This window comes from Rhinolophus ferrumequinum, chromosome 4 (genome assembly GCF_004115265.2).
Source record: "Rhinolophus ferrumequinum isolate MPI-CBG mRhiFer1 chromosome 4, mRhiFer1_v1.p, whole genome shotgun sequence".
NCBI classification, from domain to species: Eukaryota; Metazoa; Chordata; class Mammalia; order Chiroptera; family Rhinolophidae; genus Rhinolophus; species Rhinolophus ferrumequinum.
This window is the reverse complement of record NC_046287.1, coordinates 40,943,258-40,956,855: the sequence shown is the minus strand read 5'-3', so window position 1 is coordinate 40,956,855 and position 13,598 is coordinate 40,943,258. Positions and strand designations below refer to the sequence as shown.

General features: G+C 36.4%; 1 protein-coding gene across 2 annotated transcripts in view; it reads right to left on the bottom strand.

The window, feature by feature from the left end:
- The window catches only part of GPC6 (glypican 6), a 1,028,052-nt gene that overhangs the window by 151,796 nt on the left and 862,658 nt on the right, over window positions 1–13,598 (bottom strand). The window lies entirely within an intron of this gene.

Below are 13,598 nucleotides of genomic sequence, written 5' to 3'. Positions count from 1 at the left end.
CAGTCCACACTTCTCCTGTTTTACTCTACTTTAAGTTTGTCATTTTAAGCTAGGACCAAAACCAAACAAACAAAAATTCACCTGTAAACGCAATCATTTCTAGAAACAATATTTTTTTCAGATAAGCCCCTTATTATGAACAATATTTTCTTCTTTATAGTGTTTCAATGTTTATTGACACAATTAATGAAAAAATATTAAAGACACTTATTAAAGGGGGAAATATATATTAATAACAAATGTCAAAAAATCACAAAGATCACATATGACCTCATATTTTTTTTCATAGTAATTCACTTGTGTAACACAAAACAGTTAATACTATCTATAGAGGAAAATAAGTTCCTAATGGTTTACGCTATAAATGCAAGTGCATCAGCATTAGGTACAGAACCGTCTCCTTGGTTCTGGATTCTATTTTTCTATTAATGCATCTTAGGTTGGCACTGGCCTTTTGGGCATCCTTGTTCCATGGAATGAGCTTATGGTCAAAGAAAACTCCAACGTCTCTTTGACCTTTGCTATGTGCTATCTGAAAAAATATTTCTACTTATCCCCACTTTTACACACATTATTGGATTGTGTTTCATGGCTCCTTGTAGTTGAGTAACTCATGAATTGGGAGTGAAGTGATGAGTATCAATTCTGGGCCAGAGCCTTTAATTACTGGTGTGAGACCTTCTAGAACAATTTTTATTTATTTTTTTATACCTTGGCAATTGTCAAGGTTCAAGATGTTAACCACACCCTCAGTGTGAGTTCCAGAGTAAGAGATATGGAGGTAAGCAAGAGCCAATATGGGATGACCGTGTAGCTTGAGTGAAAAAGAAACGTTTGTGATGATAAGCCACCAAGATTTTTAGGTTGTTTGTTACTGCTGCATCACTCAGTCTATCTGGGCAGATGTAACAACAAATTTTTAAGAGAAAAAAATCACATTATAAAGTGGGGACACAACTCTATATGAATCGATGATGATTGTTGTAATAATTTTCTAGACTCATTAACTTAGGCCCCCACTAGGCTGTGTGGCAACTTTGTGCAATTTAGAATAAATCCCGGCACCAGGAGATGTCCTAGAGATCAGAGTGTTACCTGGGTTTCACAGGCCCACTAGTCTTGTTAGCTGGGCACCTTGTGCAATAATTCATTTAATTTAAATCAGGCAATAGTGTACTTGGTTCTAATTCCTTTTTAAATTATTTTTCCTTCATGTGAGGTAAGGATTACACATGCTAACAATCTTCTTTCTGCTGCCTTCGAAACCACCAATTTCTTTTTACAATAGAAGTATTTATGCAGTACCTTTCTGTTTGCAAAGACTTTATCACAAAATGGTACTAATTATGATTATTCTTCACTGGCAATGTTGATGTGAGCATCATTGAGATAATCAATGCAAATAATGCTTTGTTAACTTCAAAATTCTCCACATGGTGAGTCATTAATATTTCTGCGAATTACTACAATTTTTTCAGGTCGATAGGTAAATAATTCCACCATTTTACATATGTGGAAGTTGTGGTTCTAAGAGGTACAGTGACTTGCCCAGAGCACTCAGGGTGTCATAAAGCCAATCTTGAGTTCACGTCTTTAGATTCCATGTCCAGTTTGTCTTCCATTTGTACCATATGGGCTGGAGAAAAGCTCAACTTTAACAACACTCTAACAAATAAGTGGGTTTAGGAGTCATGGATGGTACAATCCTTTGGGCTTTGCATGTATTCAGTACCCTTTGCAATGATGAAGATATCATTCTTGTTGATTTATTTCTTATTTTTCTCAGTGGAGATATTTGCAGGAAATAGAGAAAGGGCTAAAGTCCAGAAGGTACATGGTGTAGATAAGAAACCATTGTGCAATGAGAGGAGACCACTGCATTTGTTTACTTCTCTAGACCCAAGTGTGAACTTCATAACAGAATGGGGATGCTTAGAAAAGAGGCCCCAGCACTTCTTTCTGCTCCACACTTTGCATCTTCATTTCAGGATCTGACTCTTTCACGCAATACAAATTATTTATGTATATAAACTTGCTCTAAGCTAAATCAATTTAAATAAATATTTTATGAGTTTGCTTTTCTGTGTCCTGTGTTGTGTTTTCTTTGCAATGATGGTGAGAATCAATTGGCCATCTAAGCACAAATGCAGGGCGGTTGAATGGCATCATGTTTGAATGAGTAATGGTGGTTGAGGCGAGGGAGCACATTTCTCACGGGAAATTTGAACAAAACTTAAAAACAAAGGTGTACCACACAGTGCAAAACAGAACATTATTATTCACAGAATGTGTGGAGGGTCTGGGGTGTGTAGTAGAACTTGGACAGTGAAAAGACAAATACAATTGATTCTTGTTATTTGTGGTAGTTATGGTCTATAAGGTCATTGAGAACACTGAATTCATGAATATTCAACAATACATTGGTCTTAAGGGAAATACAGGGTTTGGTTCCTGAGAGCCTCTGGTCAACCAATCAATATGTGGCTTTTTTATGAATGTGTGTTCTATGATAATGAAATGTGTGCGTGTGTGTATATATACATATATAAGTACATATACATATATATATATATGTTTATATATTTATATATTTAATATTGAACTGATGGCCAGCAACTGACTCAGACCTAAATGAAGCTAATCTAACACACTCATTTTCTTCACAGTGAATATCTCATCCTTCTTACACATAGGAACACTAGACAGCACTTCAGCCCTAAGCTTTGGGGACATTTTAAAGAGCAATATTACCAAAAAAAAAGCAGATATATGAAAAATATGTGACACTAAGTAGACTGTGAAAAGGAACCCGTTTTGTAGTCTGAGAGCTGAAACAAGAGGGCAGAGTGTTGCCTTGTTTGACCTTGGTTGGGAGCATGCATGTTGGGTGACTCAGATTTTTGCCACTCTGCACATCCCTGCAAATGACTGAAAATCTCTGCAAGTAATGCCGTTGAGATTACAAATAAACATTCATGAGTAGGTAAATTCACAAGTACAGAATTTGTGAATAATGAGGATCAGCTGTATCAGGATTTAAATCCTGGCTCTGCTACTTCTTAGCTTGGCCAACTTGCCCAAGCTTTCTGAGCCTTAGTTTCCTTATGTATAATTAGTGATGATACTAATTATTTTTTAGAGTAATGGAGGATTACATGATAATAGATATAAGGCACACAAGTACATAGTAAAAGGTTAGTAAATAAATGATAGCTGCATTATTTTCTCATTGGATCTACATAGTGAGGAAAAAACATCTTGGCAGAATAGAAATAGGATAGGTGGTGCCAGAGAAATCTGGTTTCAAACACAAGTTTCATTACTTAGTAGCTGTGTGACCTTGGACAAGTTGTCTTTTTTGAGGCAATTTTCTGCTCTACAAAGCAGGCACAATAATATCAAACTCACAATAATTTCTAGGTATGAGAGTATGTACACTAAATTGGAAAAGTGAGTGCCCTGGCATATAATGACCTCAAGAAGAGTCAGTCAGTTTCATTTTCCACATCCTCATATTATTTCATTATCAAGTAGAATTTTTACCCAATGGTTGTAGGTATTTATAATTTTTAAACAAAAGAGAATACTGATTCAACTTGTCTGATGGTCACATAATATTCTGTGAAATGAACAATCAAAGGGAATCAGGCATTCATGGGCACACACATGCATATACCACCATCTTCTTTCCCTTCCTTGTAAGTAAAAGGGGGGGAAAGAAAGTTTACATAATATTGTAGTGATTTTTAAAAATAAGAGTTGGGAATTACAAGGTAAAAGAAAAAATAACCATTATTCTTTAAAACTTTCACAAATTGACTTCATTTTAAAGATTTACTGGTATACTTGGCAAAGGACAGCTGACCAATTAGAGAGACTATCTGGAAATGTGACAGAAGATGGAGCTTCCACATGGGTTAAGCAAAGGGTCATTGACAATAAGAAAGATAGTGAGGAATTGCAGAGATGATGGCGAGGTCAGAATACAGTTGAGCACACGTGAAGAGTGGATTAGTAATAAACTGATTTTAAAATGAACTAGGACGTACAGCAGGAGAATTAAGAAACAGACACAATGAAGGACTATTAGAAAATACCCTATTTGAAACTTTTCTCTATTAGATATTTAAAAAATTTTAATCTATAGTCTAATTATGTAATATCCACTGAATACACAGATACAGACATAGGTAAGACACTCATTTGGAATATTCCTGACTTATCATTAGGTGTTCTTGAAGAGTCTAAGGGGCTGCACTCTCAATAGTGAGGATCATTCTGATTTTGTGGCAATGATAAGGGAAGAAAGTGAAGAACAAAAGCCCACGAGGGCTGCCTGAAAAGTTAAGCAGACTTAAATTGGTGGCCAGCCTTGTCATTCCCTAATGGGTCTTTAGTGACCAGATATAAAGGTAAAAAAAAAAAAAAAACACTTCATTAGGTTTACTTCTTGGACATCTGCTCCATACAGGTTATAATCTAGAGCTTCACCCTGTACGTTTCCAGGTTAGAGATCTGGGCTTGTATCATAGATTGTACAACCCAAACTCCTATAACATGTATTGACACTCTTTTAGCATTCAGGTTATTTTGAAAAGAGCATTGATCTTAAATGTGAATGAGGCTATGGTTTATACAGGCAATGACAAATCTACAATTGATGAACAAGTGTTCATCGATCTTCATGTGTATAATTGAGAAATAATAGCCCCATTTTGTTTGTGACATAAACTCAGATATGGAGAGATTAAATAACTAGAATTGGGCAGAAAACAAGATTGAGAAAACAAACAACAAACCCTAGCACTAGATAAAGGCAATATATGGTCAAGAACTAGAAAGCTCTTGACTTCTGACTCAAGTTGCTTCTGACTGAATAGACTGTTATTAGTTCTCAATAAAATTGGATGATATTCAATGGTTGTTTAAATAATGCAAATGAACTAGTTTGTATACCCTTGACAATTACACAATTTAAAGTTGTGTCTTGAAACTTCAGTTTAGCTTTGCTCTTGTTAATCACATCCTCTTAAGTGTTGTTAGTCTCTGTCAAAAAGACCTTCATTTTTTTTTTTCCAGAAAAAATAAACTGAGAATTTAACAATCTGTTTTGCAGAAATTTTCACTGAATGGAAACAGGAGTTCAGAGTAGAACATATGGGATTCAAACATGATCCTGTCATAGAAAATTAGTTTAAAAGTAAAACTGAAATGTGATCACCTCACTGTATGCACATGTGAGTATGCTAACCATTAATCTCAGATAATGCCTTTTACATTTCGGGTCTAACCATTGTTAAGTGATTTCTGACTTAAATGTCAGTTTCCATGAAAAATAACTTGGCTTGGAGATATTTTTTATTCCCTCATGGTTTCAAAAGGTAAATTTTGGTGATTTTAGTTAGCGTAATTTTATTAGTTTTATTTGCTACCAGTTCCTTTATAAAACCAACATATTGCTTATTTTAAAATGATTGCTTTACTTTCAGAATAATATTCAGGAGTCAATGCTTGCATAAAATCGAGAATGGCATATGCTCCCATTCACCAGGTCAACTCATTCAGCTATTTATGGATGGAAGTCTTTTTAAAACAAGACATTTCCATGGGGCTCACACAGAGAAACTCCTAAAAAATGATAGTCTCCAGATAATACTGTACTTGTTTTAAGAAAAAAATTAGGCTAAAGTCACCTTGTCCTTGTATAACACAGGGGGTGCTAATCAAACACTCATGTAAATTTGCTTGTAAGTCTGTTTATGGGTGGCATTGCATCCCTTCCCTACCCTCCCAATTCATTTCTGGAAAACTAACACCCAGTACCTCTGAATGGAAATTTATTTGGAAATATGGTTACTGCAGATGTAATTAGTTAAAATGAGGTCCTACTGGATAGAGTAGGGTGAACCCCTAATCCAGCATGACTTGTCTCTATGAACAGGGGAGACTGGGACACAGATACATGTACAAGATATCAGCATGCGAAGACTGGAGTTATGTTGCCAGAAGCTGAGACAGAGGCCTGGCTTAGATCTTTTCCTAGCACCTTCAGAAGGAGCAGGTCCTTGCCAACACCTTACCTTGGACCGCTAGCCTCCAAAATTGTGATAGAATAAATTTCTGTTGTTTATAACAGGGATGGACCTAGAGTGTATTATGCTGAGTGGAGTAAGTCAGATAGAGAAAGATAAATGCAGTATGATTTCTCTTATATGTGGAATCTAAAGAAAAAAAATAAATGAACAATTAAGCCATAAACAAACTCATAGATACACAGAACGTTTTGATGGATGCCAGATAGGAGGGACGTTGGGGTGAGTGGATGAAAAAGGGGAAGGGATTAAGAAGTACAGATAAGTAGTTACAAAATAGTCATGGGGATGTAAAGTATAGTATATGGAATATAGTCAATAATATTGTGATAACTACGTATGGTGTCACATGGGTGTTAGATTTATTGGGCGATCACCTTGCAAGTTATATAAATGTCTAATAACTGTCGTAGACCTGAAACTAATATAATACTGTATGTATACTGAAATTGAAAACTATTTTTAATTATTAAAAAAAAAATTGTTGTTTAAGGCTCTCAGTTAGTGGTACTTCATTAAGATAGACCTGGCAAACTAATGGAGTGTTTTTGGAAAAATAGATTGGCTCTGATTCTATCCTTTGCTGTCTTTACCAACATTGAAGTGGTTTGGTCTTCAATGAACAGGAACATAATTTCAAACATTAAACTAACTCAAAAGAATGCTAATATTGCTTCCTTTATATCTGGCCTCTAAATCATGTGCTCTCATTTTTTAGTAAGTAGTACAGAATATCTGAACCAAGTGGACTTTTGGAGATGGAAGGTGGTGGTTTTCATGTAGTTTGGAAGGAAAAATAGTTGAAACATAAGAATGTGCTAGTGTTTCTTTGGCCCTATGTCCAGGGAAGAGAGGGTGTACTGAGACTAGCTGATGATTAGTCTTTATTATTCATCTCCAGAATGGAACGAGAAATTCATCTGACTGTCAGTGTGATGGAACACTCTCCTTCCTGTGGCTCTGACTCATTGGTAGTGGATCTAACTGTAGAGAACACTGGCTAGATGTATCTTCCATTTATATTAGAAACTGTATTAGAATATCTGGTGTTTCAGGTAAAAGGCAGTGTTTGTGAGTTCAGCTAATGTGAAGAAGTTCATGGGGACTGCTACAGACTGAATGTTTATGCCCCCTTAAAATCCTATGTTGAAATCCTAAACCCCAAGGTGACGGTTTTAGAAGGTGGGGAGGTGGTCAGGTCATGAGAGTGAGTCATGAGTGGAATTAATCCTAATTAAGGAGAGCTTCCCAGACTCTTTGTACATGCAAGGAACACAGTGAGAAGATGGCCAACTACGAAGCACAAAGTGGCCCTCACCAGACACCAAATCTGCCGCTGTCTTAATCTTGGACTTATCAGCTTCCAGGATGATGAGAAATATATTTCTGCTATTGATTAGCCACCCATTCTATGGTATTCTGTTTTAGCAGCATGAACTAAGGCAGCGACCATTACTTTTCGAAACCTGCCCAGCACGGGATGCTGGAAAAACGTTGGGTCGTAAAGTTTCCTGAATGGCTTCTGAATATCCCCTGCTACTATGTGTGTGTGTGTGTGTGTGTGTGTGTGTGTGTGCGGGGGGGGGGAGGGCACAGCAGCACTGAGTACATAATGTGTGCCCAGGCCCTGGCATATGTTCTTTATAGTTCCTAAGTCCTTTACAACAATCCTGAGAGGGAAATCCTATCTCCCTTTTATAAACAATGAGGAACTAGTGGCTCAAGGTCAGATAACTAGTAAATGTCATCAGCAGTACGACGAAGCTGAACTTTTACTCATTGTATAATATCTATATTTCTGCTTCAAAAGCAATGGACTTTTACAGGGCATGCTGTTGTTATTATTGTCCCTGTTGTTATTGTTGTTACTTTATTGCCCCCAAAACACATCAGGATAGGGAATTTGAAGACACAAACACACCATAGAGCGTTTCTGCTACATGATAGCATATACAAACCTATTCAGGCTATGGGGAGAATTAGCTCCTATACCTTTTGTTTATGACCACATATTTTCAAATTAATACCATAGTGTTTCTCCCAGAGTCTTCCAGAAAGACCACCTGCATCAGAATAAATGGGGATGCTTATAAAAAATACGAAGTCCAGAATTCTACCCCAGACTATCTAAATTGGAGTGGGCAGGGGATACCATGGAATCTGCATTTTTAAAGAGTACCTCCAGGTGATTCTTAGGCATATTAAAGTTTGAGAGCCACTGCTATAAAGGTGGGGGAACCAAAGGTCTCTCAGGAAAATCCTTTGCCTCTGGCATATTGAGCTTCTAAATGTAGAACTTATGCCAGGCTCCGTTGTTACCAAGGGTTGTAGCAGGTGCAGAAGCCCGGAGGTACAGGAGGGTCACCAAAAGGACACAGCTTCTGCAAGGCTCACATCAGAGAGAAAGTGCTGCAAACTTTGTGCAAAACAGTTTAACAAGCATATTTGAGTTCATCTTAGAGGGGAGGGTCATGGCTGTAGAATAACGGGGTGCATTGGGATTCAGAACATCTTTGCCAAAGAAAACGCTGTCCTGACAGTCCAACACCCATGCTGCCATATCTATCATGTCCATCTCTGGAAAGATGCAGCCTCAAGCGTTGCTTCTCTACCATTTACTCAAGGTGGTCATTGAACACAATGTGAATGGATAGTTTGGTTTTGACTGTATAAAGTTAAGGAGCAGAACCAACTACCCATGTTTTCAATTGTCTACCAGCTATGCTGAACAGTTTAACATGCCTAACCTCTTCCATTTTTACAGGAGAAGCGAGTGCCAGTAGTCTGAAGGACTGTTTGACCTTATTGAAGAGATTTCAGTTTACTGGAGTTCACTTAAGAAATAGTAGTTTCAGGCTTCTGGGCAGCCTGAAATAAGAAAATGTTACATGTACTTCATGTTCTCTTTTAGAATCCAAATCTGAGTCAAAATTCAACATAGAGCTATTTACCACATACTTGTGTTTAAATTTCAGAGTGGGGAAATAATACCATCACATATTTTAATAGCAACCATTTATAACTGCTGGCATTTTGAAGTGCTATTGGCCTGGGGCTGGCAAACACCTCCTTTACTCTTCAAAACAGCTCTAGGTAGGTTTTATTATGTCCACTGTACAGATTAGAAAATGGAGACCCTGAGAGATGATGTAACTTGCCCTGGTTTACACAGTGAGTTAATGGCAGAGCTAAGATTAGAACCAGTGTCTGTGTGATGCCAACGCCTGCGTTCTTGACCACTGTACCTCGTGTTTTGTGTATGCTTCTTTTTTATATTACACAGGATATAGACATGGTTTGTTTTGTTGGAACGGATGATAGCAATTTTTCATAGTTTGAGCTTGAGCTGGAGTGTTTCTATTGAATGCAGCGTTCAGCATCCTTGAACAATGATGAGACAGAATAACTAATAGGGCTGCAGAATATCCTGTAACCCAACTGTCACTGCGGCTTTGGCAATGGAAAAGATGTCACCACTCCTTCTCAAAGAAGGATGAACCCTGGATTCACAGTGTATTGCACTTAGCATACAGATTCTCATTCAGTATTTTCATTTTACTTTCTCCTCCTATCTCTTACCATTTTAAAATGGGGTGTAAAGAAGGGGGTACAACGTTCACAAAGGAAGGCATACCTGACATTTTTACTTCCGTACAATATACCTGAAGTCGTTGATTTAAAGTTCAGAAACAGGTGTAGGGTTTGGGCACTTCTGAAAATAAGGATAATTCCCTGTTCACAAACTTGTTGGTATAGATTAGCAAGATATAATTTTGGCTAATTTGCAATTGATATTTACTGACATTGGGATCTGAAACAATATCTCTATTAGTTATTCTTTCTCATCATTGTGCAAGGATGCCGATGATTGCATTTGATAGAACAATACAAGCCCAAGTTATGAACAAGCCCAATACAAGCCCAAGTAGGGGCCACAGTGGCCCCTACTTTGTGAGTACTGCTGATGACATTTAGTAGTTATCTGTGAGGGGTGATGTTAATATCGATCATCTGTAAGTATAGGGGCATTGCAATGTACAAACTGATATCCTCACTTCATAGATGAGAAAACTGAGGCTCAGAGAGTTTAAATAGTTGGACCAAGCCGAATTGAGACCCAGGTCTTCTGACTTCAACTTTAGGCTCTTTCACTTCCACATAAGGCTGTGTTTCCTAGAGAAGAGACTTGCCTGGCTTGTTATGAAATCAACGTTAATTATAACAACAAAAAGAAAACCTTAAACATTTTTATTTTTGCTCTGTTAAAATATATGCCATATTTGTGTTCTAGTGGAATAAAGGCTGATCTTATCATAATTTATAGACTGAGGCTTTTAAAAGTGGGTTTCAGGGTTCTGACTGGTACGTGTGAGTAAGCTAGCTCTGCAGAGCAGCCTGGGGAAGAGAAGATGTGGAGGTGAATCAGTCAGCTTCCAAAGACCAGCGGGTTTTTCCTCCTGAGAGCAGAGGGGCCTCAGCACCTCTGAGAAGTGTGTCATCTCTTCTGTGTGTCATATTTAGCCTCAGAATGTTATTCTCTTATCATTCTGATTTACTTAGAGTTAGGGCAAGCAACTGAGGATTGGTAAGAAGGCTATCAACTTTTCAAAAATTCATAATAATAAATGCTGATGTTTATGTAGTCCAAGATTAACACACCAGCAGATTCAGTGTCTGGTGAGGGCCTACTTTATGCTTTATAGTTGGCCATCTTCTCACTGTGTTCCTTGCATGTAAGAAGGGTTTAGGAAGCTCTCCTTTATAAGGAGTAAGTACTTCATGGTGTAATATTAGGTTGGTGCAAAAATAATTGTGATTTTTGCAATAATTTTTAACCTTTTAAACTGCAATTACTTTTGCACCAACCTAATAAAAAAAAACAAACTAACCCAACGAGATTAGAAGTTTGTGACTTAGATTAAAGTCATGTGCTTTATCACTTTCCTCCTGCGTAGGTGGGAATAATAAAATAATAACCAGGCCACAGTGGTGGTAATTACATATTATTCATACCTGATAGTTTAAGAGAAGTCTACACTGGAGATGAGAACAAAACAAAAGGTAACTTAGCTTGCTTAGATAAGAATATGTACAATGAGAAATAATGTGCAAGATATTAGAAAAATAACCCAACCATTTACAAAAGTATTAAGGTATGTTTGGAAGAGATGACTCTTTTATTCTTGCTACAGATTCATATCTGATATGTCTGTCTTTTTTGACAAAGAAGAGGAACTAACGTCAAAGTTCATTAAAAAAATACATTTGAAATATACACTATCAGAACAGTATGATAATTAGTACCTTTTAGATTATTGTGGATATTTTAAATCTTACTATTAATGAAGTTCAATCTATCCCCATGGCTTTTGACATTTTCCTGGTTCATTAGTCTAGGTTTGAAAGTAAAATAACAAAATTTGTGCATGAATGTATACCATAAAGTAGGTGCATATTTGTTTAACTAGAAAAGCTTTTCCATTAAAAAGAGACTAAAATTCTTGAGACTAGATTCTCCTTTTAATATAATCAAGTGTAACAAATTTAAGGTCAGTTTTTTATGTCCAAAGACCTGGTTGCTCTCACTGAAGGCTTGGCTCCCTCTATGTAAATATGTCAGGAAAAGACATGAGTTCGTAATGTGTCAACTTAAGCCTATGTATATTATGTAAGCCATAAGATCACTAAGCACCAAGCAGCACTGTTTTCCCATTTTATTTCCATTTGCCCCATTTGTGCATCACACCTTCACAAAGCACGTAGAAAAAAAATACACAAAGCAATGATTATTTTAGGACAAGTCTGTTTGCCTATGGTTATGTGAATTCATAGAAGCAGATGATTGTAGAACTACCGTGTTTCCCCGAAGATAAGTCCTAGCTGGACAATCAGCTCTAATGCGTCTTTTGAAGCAAAAATTAATATAAGACCTGGTATTATATTATATTATATATTGTAAGGACCGGGTCTTATAGTAAAATATGTATATACATATATATAGTAAAATAAGAAATACAGTAAAAAAAATATAATATAAGACCGAGTCTTATATTAATTTTTGCTCCAAAAGACACATTAGAGCTGATTGTCCAGCTAGGTCTTATTTTCGGGGAAACACGGTGGTTGGTAATGTTGAGAGAATTCTAAGCCTTTCATTTTCAGAAGAAAAAAAAAAGCAGCTAGTTAGGAACTGGGAATAGAGGTGGATCTTATCATCTTAAAATACCACTCAAATTCACTGCACTAGCTTGCTTACTTTGCATAATAGTTCATGCTTTGTAAACTCATCACTGAAGGAAAATTATACGAGAACAGAGTTCGCCGTTTCTGCACGTACACAGACGTGTGTGCACCGGTGTGTGAGTGTATGCGTGTGTGTGTGTGTGTGTGTAGCAGTTGGAGACAAAGGAACATTTGACATATATTATTTAGTATTTGAAATTTTACACATTTTACACAAGGGACCAGACTGGAATAAAGAACACTTATCCATATTTTTTCTTTCTTTCTCTTGAAGTGGAATGTCACACCTTAAATTGTATCTTTGCCCAAGTGCTGAAAACAGCTTAATTAAATGTCTCAATTTCAATAAATTCCTTGGGCAAACAGATTACCATAGGGGCACATAAAGAATGTGAGCATTAATTGCATTTGAGATTAGCCCTATTGAATTAAATTCTCACACATTGATGCTCTTTGTTCTTAAACCATAAATAGTCAGTGTTTATACATCCAGCTATTGATACATTGACTATAAAACAGTCCTTCCACCAGTATAGGAAGGTTGAATCTGGAAAACAAAATCTCCAATCTAAATAAATAGTAAAAGAACTTACTTGAAAATTACCCTAAAGGAACATTGATGGTATATTTTATCATGGATAGTGATTTTGGGAAAAATAGCTGGATTCTTTGTGTTCCTAATAAAAAATTCTTTAGGTAACTCCAGTTCAAAATAAGTATTCTCATATACAATACAAAAAAAAAAAAAAAAAAGATAAAACCAAAGAACCTAATGAAAAATTCAATTTGTTGATAGATTAATTAAATTCCCTGCCTACCCAGCCCTGACTGAATCTGTCCCAAGGGAGTGAAACTAAAAGATGAGTTTGCTAATTAATGTTAATATAGGGAATGGAACAATTAGAACAAACTCACAAAAGAAGGAACATTGCTTGCTGAGAGAGTCAGGACAAGTGTACAGGGGAATTCTTCAAATATGAACAAGCTATTTAGAATAGAGCCACTGAAAATTCTATTAAATTTGATTTGACATTGATAATGCCTAAGGTAACCTTATAGAGAAATGTAAATCAAATATGAAATGACTATTATTTCAGGATTACCTTTAATCACAGTTTGATAACTTCAGTCTAAAACTCAAATCCTAAGAGACTGACAATATTTCTGGTTTTCCTGATCACAGATACTTGTATGGTAAAAGGACACTTAACATACCATTCTAAACCCGGCAAAAAGAACAACATAGATTTTCAGAAAAATGGA